This window comes from Panthera tigris, chromosome E1 (genome assembly GCF_018350195.1).
Source record: "Panthera tigris isolate Pti1 chromosome E1, P.tigris_Pti1_mat1.1, whole genome shotgun sequence".
NCBI lineage: Eukaryota > Metazoa > Chordata > Mammalia > Carnivora > Felidae > Panthera > Panthera tigris.
The window spans coordinates 33434353-33442557 of NC_056673.1; positions in this window are offsets into that span (position 1 = coordinate 33434353).

Consider the following 8205-nt stretch of genomic DNA (forward strand, 5'->3'; position numbering starts at 1 on the left):
CTGATAAAGATCTAAGCCATAATATGTAAATAATTCTCAAAACTCAACAATAAAAAGATAACCCAATGTTAAAATGGTGCAAAGGATGTAAGCTGATATTTCTCCAAAGATGATACACGAATGGCCAATAAGCACATGAAAAATGCTCAACATCATTATTCACTGGGAAAATGGAAACCAAACCATGAGATACTACTTGATGCTTTCTAAAATATGTACAATAAAAAATGGCAATTACAAGTATAGATGAGAATATGCAGAAATTGTAACCCTCACACACTACTGGTGGGAATTTAAAATAGTGTAGCCATTTTGGACAATAGTTTGGAAGTTCTTCAAAAAGTTAAACATCGAGTTATGTTGTTATGTAGCAATTTTCCACTCTCATAGACAAAATAGTTGAAAACATGTCTACATGAAAGCTTATGCATAAATGCCCGTAGCAGCATTATTTATGTTAGTCAAAAAGTGCAAACAATTCAAATGCCCATCGACTGTTGAATGGATAAGCAAATGTGGCATGTTCATATGATGAAATATTATTCAGCCATAGCAAAGGAAGTGCTGTCTCATGCTGCAGTGTGGATGACCCTTGAAAACATTGTGCTGAGTAAAAGAAGCCAGAAAAAAAAATCAACAGTCACATATGGTGTGATACCATTTTTATACGTGATGACCACAATCAGCAAATCCATACAGACCTAGAAAGGATTAGTGTTCACCAAGAGCTGGTAGAAGAGGGTACTGAGGACCGCTAACGGACATGGTGTTACTTTTGGGGTGATGAAAATGTTCTCAAATTAGATAGCAGCGGTGGTTGCACTACTTTGTGAATGTCCTAAAAACCATTCAACGCACACTTTAAAAGGGTGAATTTAAGGTAAGTGAATTCGATCTCAAAAAAAAAAAAAAAGGAAATAAATAAAGGAGCTCACTGTACAAACTTGTCAAACTCTACTCACATCGCATCTATGAATATCTCATGAGCCAAAGCATGCCACATGATGTATGGGGGCAGGGAATCATACTTTGTCCATGGAGGTAGTGGGGAAAGACAGGATATTTACTGAGCAATAATCTAATGGACCACAGACCATAGTAAATCATAACTTTGGGTATATGAAATCATGGAGGAATAAAAATACTGGGCAAACTCAATATGTAAGGTCAGTGACTTAAAGCATTTTAAGGTTATTGTATTGATTAAGTGGAGGGTAAAATATTCATTAACGTTAGACTTACTCAAGAAGCACATTACACCTCTAAGAATATATACATACATATATACCTATATGTGTATACATATACACCTACATAAAACATGCACATACATGTATGCATATGAGTATGTGTGTGTGTGTGTGTGTGTGCACATGTAAATTCTAAAACAATAGGAAAGAAAAAGGGAACAAGGATGACTTAATTCATTTAAAAAGGTGTAAAAGAAGGGGGAAAAGAGGTAAAGAGAAAGACTAGGGCATAGAAAACACACAGTGTCATAGTAGAAATAATCCCAAATATATGAATGGTCACAATAAATGCCCCAAAGTCATCAGGGAAAACAAATTCTCCGCCGCAGTTTTTAAAATAATAACACCTTTATGTGTTACACACAAATGAGAGCAAAGGAGGCTTTTCACCTTATTGCTAACCAAATACCAATATCCACTCTCCCCCCCACCTTCAGGTTTGGCTCTAATGATAACACTTTATTTGTGTTTGAAAGCACTTTGCTTCAAATCTTGATTTGAAGGGCCTTTAAGCTCGCTGTAGGATTTTCCCACGCTCATCCTCATATCCACCCCACACTGTGGGTGGCAAATAGGAAAAGCCAACTTTTTCAGGTGGAAAAAATGAGCAGGCCCAGAGAAATTTGCAAGTGATTTCCCAAGTGTATGTTGCGGAACGCTGGAACATAAAACACGTTATCTCCACGTGAAGATACAGCTGGGGTGAGTCTGTGACACGGAGCAGATCCGTGGTCTCTCCTTCCCTAACCTATTGCTTTCAATTGTCCAAAAGCACAGCCCAATTTGGAAGCCAGCGAAGCAAGGTTCGGAAAAGTAGGCAGGACACTGTCTGAGGTCAGTTGCTACAAACCACAATTCCCCTCTCAGGTTCTGGGCTTGGAGACTATGGCTCACCATGCTCTCTGGTTTGAATGAAGTAAATAGACAAAAATATCCCAAGCATTTCATGGAATCGTGTTGGGAAAAAAAAACAAACAAACAAACAAAGCAAAACAAAACAAAACAAAAAACCAAAAAACCAAGCTTGTCTGTTGTCTGTGATCGTTTAACCCCTAAAAAAAAAAAAAAATCCCCTTGTCCCTGAACTCACACTGTGCCATATAGGCTGCAAACTGCATATAAAAATGGAATTGTAGACAATGGCCATATTAAAATATAACCACAGAGTTCAATGAAAAGGAAGAATCTAGAATCTACCAAACAACAGAACTTGGGGCTACCAGACTGACCAAGAAATTCCCTAGCCTATCAGGGATCAACATTCCCATCTTCAGACCTACAGTATGTGATGATCATCATGGATATATGATGACCACTGTATATTATTTACCAGTATTTTCTTCTCCAAAGAGAAGGTTTATACCATCTATACCTCCACAGTGTCCTGGATGAGTCAGGTGTGGATACATTTATAATCTAGACATATATCGAAAGACAAGGAGATGTTACATCCCCACGGGGCCAAGAGAGTTACGTATCAGCTGAGGAGGAATATTGGACTTGAACCTTCTCCCTTTGAGTGAGTTTTATGTATGGAAAAGTAGATGTATGATTTATTTTGAACAGCAGAGATGTAGACTTTCCAGGATGCCTGTGATTATCATCCCTGCATTCATTTCTCCTCCTTTTGGAAAAAAGACCCTGAATTTCCTTTGGAAACTATCCCATCTCCTTTCCCAGTCCTGCAGATTGGATTGGATTGACCACACACCTACTCAATGGACCCTGAGTAGCTTAAGCCAATAGGAGAGATTCCATTTCCCTATTCATTCAAATCATTGGCAGAATTCAATTCCCTATGTTTATAGGACTGTGGCCCCCATTTCTTGGCTGAATGTCAGCTGAGGGCCATTCCCAGCTACTAGAGGTTGCCCGCATTCCTTAATTCGGGGCCCCCTTCCTCCATCATTAAAGCCAGCAACATAGGGTTGAGTCCTTTTCAAGCTTGCAGCATCCTCTCTTTTTTCTTCCATCAAATCTGTCTGACTTTTCTGTCTTCCTCTTCTACATTTAAGTATGCTTGTGCTTAGATTGGGCCCACCTCGATAATCCAGGGTAATCTCAGAGTTCATACCCTTAATCAGATCTGCAAAGTCCCTTTCACCATGTAAGTAACATAGTCATATGCTCCAGATATTCTAGTCTAGACATTTGGGAAAAGGGAGACATTACTCTGCCTGCCGTAGCATTGTTACTATAATTTTTAACAGGATTTCAACAGAATTTGTTTTGGATACAGAAATCACAGTCTGAATGTTTATAAGAAGAGACTCCGTCTACTCTTCAAATTAACTAAGCATGTTGTTTGTAACATTTGCACAAAGTGAAAACAGTACTCATTACCCAAGTCTACTGATGTGTGACATGTACTTTACATCTGAGTGACGTCTCCAAGTACAGTGTTACTAGTATGGGAATAGTTTACCAAAAACAGAAATCTTCCACTTTGGGTCACTAAAGTGAATAATCATGGATTATTCCTCTCTGCCTAATGGGTCATCATATCCACATCTCCAAATTCTATTTAGCTGGATATGGCCAGGCCAGTAGGACTTCCTAAAAAATATGGAAACCATCATCTTCATATTAAGGTTTGTCCTAATTGTTTTTATTTGGTCTATATCAGAGCCAAATGCATTGTGTTTAATTTACTAAATTCAAACCTACCTTCCTGGGTGGCTCAGCTGGTTGAGCATCATCTCTCTGCCGTCAGCTCAGAGCCCACTCTGGATCCTCTGTCCCCGACCCCCCCACCCCTCCACTCATGCTCTCTTTCTCCCAGAAATAAATAAACATTTAAAAAGAAAGAAAGGAAAGAAAGAAAGAAAGAAAGGAAAGAAAGAAAGAAAGAAAGAAAGAAAGAAAGAAAGAAAGAAAGAAAAGAAAGAAAGGAAGAGCGAGCACTGGGGATCAGAGGCTCAAAGTTCCAGTCTCTACTTTTCCTGTGCCCTTGGGCATGTCACTTCATTCCAGAGGATTTTCTCCTTTACTAAAGGAAAGAGGGAAGAGAAAATAATTTCTTAGGTAACTTCTAGTTCTGGAAGTGTATGTATTACTAACTATATCAGATATAGAATCCAAAGAGTATTTTGAAATCCCTCACTCTTATTGAATTTGCCTGTTAAATCAGAACCCAATGGAATAACTATCTGTTAATACTTAAAAACACACAAAAATAAAAAATTTTTAAATCCTAAAAATACAAAAAAAACCCCACAAATAATGGGTGTTAACTAGACCTATTGTAAAGATTATTTCACAACATATATAAATATCAAATCATTATGTTGCACACCTGCAACTATATGTCAATTATATCTTAATTTTAAAAGGAAGGGGAAACAGAGAATCCCAAGCAGGCTCTGTATTGTCAGCACAGGGGCTGAAACCCAGGACCATGAGATCGTGAACCTCAGCCGAAATCAAAATCAGACTTAACCGATTGAGCCACCCAGGCGTCCCGTCAATTGTAAAAGGTTAAATAAATAAATAACATAGTAATATTCACTATTAGCTATGGAAAATTGCATTTTGCTTTTTACAACCTATCTTCTGAAAGATCACTTCTCTGAGCTCTTAAAGAGAGTACATTTCCTTTCACAGAAGAGGCCGTATGTTGTCAGGTAAGCAGGCGCTATCTGCACTGGACCACCTGCATTCAAAGTCCAGGCTCTTAGTAGCTGTATAATTGTGGAAAGGTCACTTAGCCTCCTTCTGCTTCAGTTCCCTCAGCTACAAAATAAAGACAATAATTTATTTTGATTGTATCCATATGAGACGATGGATGTTAACCCACTATGGATACCATGTGACAATGTATGTGAGTCCAACCCTCATGCCGTATACTTGAAACACATATGGGGACATATGTCAATAATATCTCAATAAAACCTGGACGAAGTAAAATAATAAAAACACTCTCACAAGTAACAGAGTGCAGTCGGTGAATTAATACAATGCACTTTCACTACACAGTGAGACATGTAACAAATCCCGAATAAATGAGTTATTATTATTGCAAGACTTACAGATTCAGTTTTTATAAATGAAAAGTCTACCATTGTGAGATGATCATAGGGCCCATTCTTGAATTTACATGTCCTGTGTCCAAATGCCTGGGTTTCTCAAATAAATTTTCAGCAGAAATAACAGCAGGGAAGACAAGGAAAACACATACAAAGGGGCACTCCTTGTAACAGTGGGGGTAAAACTTAGTTGAGCTAAAATTGTTTTTTTTTTTTTTCTGTTTGCATTTTAAGCATTTAAGAGTTTTTAAGCAAGTCTTGGAGCTGCTAGAACAAATTATGAGGCTTCTGATTCTACACTGAAAAATGGAAGGGTGGGGGTAAGGTCATTGTTAAGCAGGCTTTAAAATTCCCGTGAGCTCCTAGACATTAGCTCTTAGTGATATTCAGGCCAGGACTTGAGGCAGGCTCTGGGGGTTGAACTGCATCTTCTGAGAAGACACCATTGTGCCTCCCTGCAAACTTTAGACCTTCACCCGATTTGTACGTTGGTGGCACTAACAAGCTCAGTGTGCATTTCCTGGGGCGCCTGGGTGGCTCTGTCTGTTGAGCTACCAACTCTTGGTTTCTGCTCAGGTCTTGATCTCACAGTTGGTGAGATTGAGCCCCCTATGGTCTCTGCTCTGACAGCACAGAGCCTGCTTGGGATTCTCTCTCTCTCTCTCTCTCTGTCCCAACCCTGCACTCTCTCTCAAAATAAGTAAATACACTTAAAAAAGAAAAAATAGAACAGGAAAGTGTGTCTTCGGTCATTCCTTCCTTCAAGGGTGATTCATACAGCCCAGGCCTTCTCTGCAGAGACAGTACAGGAGCATACGTGGTGACCAGCATGAATCGTGGTTTCTTCTGGGACTCCACCAAAATAAAAAGAGTTCCGTAGTAAGGAAAGCTTGGTAGTCCTAGAATAAATGATGATGTTGATAAGAAGAAACATTCGTGTGTTTATTAAGTATCAGCACTTTATTTTTTAATGTTTATTTATTTTGAGAGAGAGAGAGCAAGTAGGGGAGGGGCAGAGAGAGAGGATGACAGAGGATCCCAAGCAGGCTCCACACTGTCAGCCCAGAACCTAACATGGGGCTCGAACCTGTGAACCATGAGATCATGACCTGAGCCCAAATCAGGAATCTGATGCTTAACTGACTGAGCCACCCAGGGGTGCCTGAATGCCAGTGCTTTAAATACACTGTGTAACTCGATCCCTGTCACTAATCAGTAAGGCGGAAATATCACGCCCATTTTCTGTGGAAGAAAACCAACGCACGCCAAGCTCAAGCAACTGGCACACGATCACAACATTATTTAAACCTGTGTCTCTCTGTGTTCGGAGACCCTGATATTGACTGCCGTACTTTATTGCCTCCATAAAGACTGCAGGGAGGGCCCCTGCCACCCCTCCTAACCTCATCCCCAGAGGTGGTCTCTCACTTGGCTTGTCTCACTTTTCATCGGCATCCAGCTTCACATCCCCTATTTGTGTTTACTTAGGAAGGGCTTTGCTCCAGTGATTAAGGACCTAAGGCGGATAATTACCCTGTGATTTGCAAGCAGTGCAGTGGCTGGTATTTCTTGAGGTAGCATCGCCATATAAATATTACCTGTGTGCTGTGTCAGCTTATTGCCCACCTTGAGAGCAATCTCCCTGTTAGTTTTATGGCACATTAAGTCTCCTTTTGGAATGAATTGAGTTTGCACGAGTGGGATTGGTTACATCAGAATAAGAGAGTAAACAGCGGAGATGACTGGAAAAGCTATAAAACAGAAGCATTAGGCAAAGGAAAGGGAGGGGGGAGGAAGGAAGGGGAGACACTGAAAGGAGAGGTTCAAAATGATAAACTGATTGAAATGGGGTGACTGTCTGAGCAGATCATACCCAAGGCAGAGAGTATGACCGTTACCAAGAACAGTGAGTCAGAGGATGGGATGACACTTAGCTCTACAGGAAGGAAATTACTTGGAGAAGAGAGCAGGGAGAAGAGAATCATTACTATTTATTAAATGTCTACGATGTGTTTCTCCCTGTACCTTCAAGCCAGCATGAGAGCCCAAATAGGCACTCCTGAAGTCTCTCGACTTGCCCCCTGCAGACTGCACCATCACCGAAACCATCAAGGGAAATTAAGCACCATGAGCCAAGCACTTATCACACAGTATGGTCACCACCAGTCTCTGCTCACACTTCAACTATATGAAGCCAGAAAGCATCTCCTGGATCTTGGTATACCTAGTAACTAACACCAAGTTCTCCATAAGCATCTGTTTATTCAAAAGAAAATAAAGCGAATGCGCTGAGCAAGAAAGCCTCTCTATGAAAGAGCAGAGAGAATTGGAGTTCTTGGTGTGAATTTCAGGACAAGAATCATAGCCATTCAAACGCAGTTCAGTTTACTAATTTTAGGATACTGGGGGCACCGAGTTTGATCAGAGTCCCTAACCTAAATCATCTATTAACTTTGAGATTGGTTTGTGTTACAGGTGTGAAATTACAATAATACAAGAAATACAGTATTTCTTCTATTCACCACTACAGAGGTGTCTCTATGATGTACCATTAAGGGAAAAAAAATGCACAGTGGGGAGAAGTGTTTTAAAAGAGAGCACACAAACATGTGTGCTGTTTGCTCATTTTAAAAAATAATTGAGGGCACATGGTTGGCTCAGTTGGTTAAGTGTCTGACTCTTGATTTCAGCTCAGGTCATGATTTCATGGTCGTGAGACTGAGCCCTGAGTCAGGCTCTGCACTGGGCCTGGAGCCTGCTTAGGATTCTCTCTGTCTCCCTCTGCCCCTCCCCTGCTTTCTCTCTGTCTCAAAACATAATACATAAAATGAAAATAAAAATAAAAATTGTTTTAAATTGATAAATTGAAAAATAAAATGGTAACCTATGGGAGGGAGGAAGAAGGTCTAAGGGACAGAGATTGAAGCTAG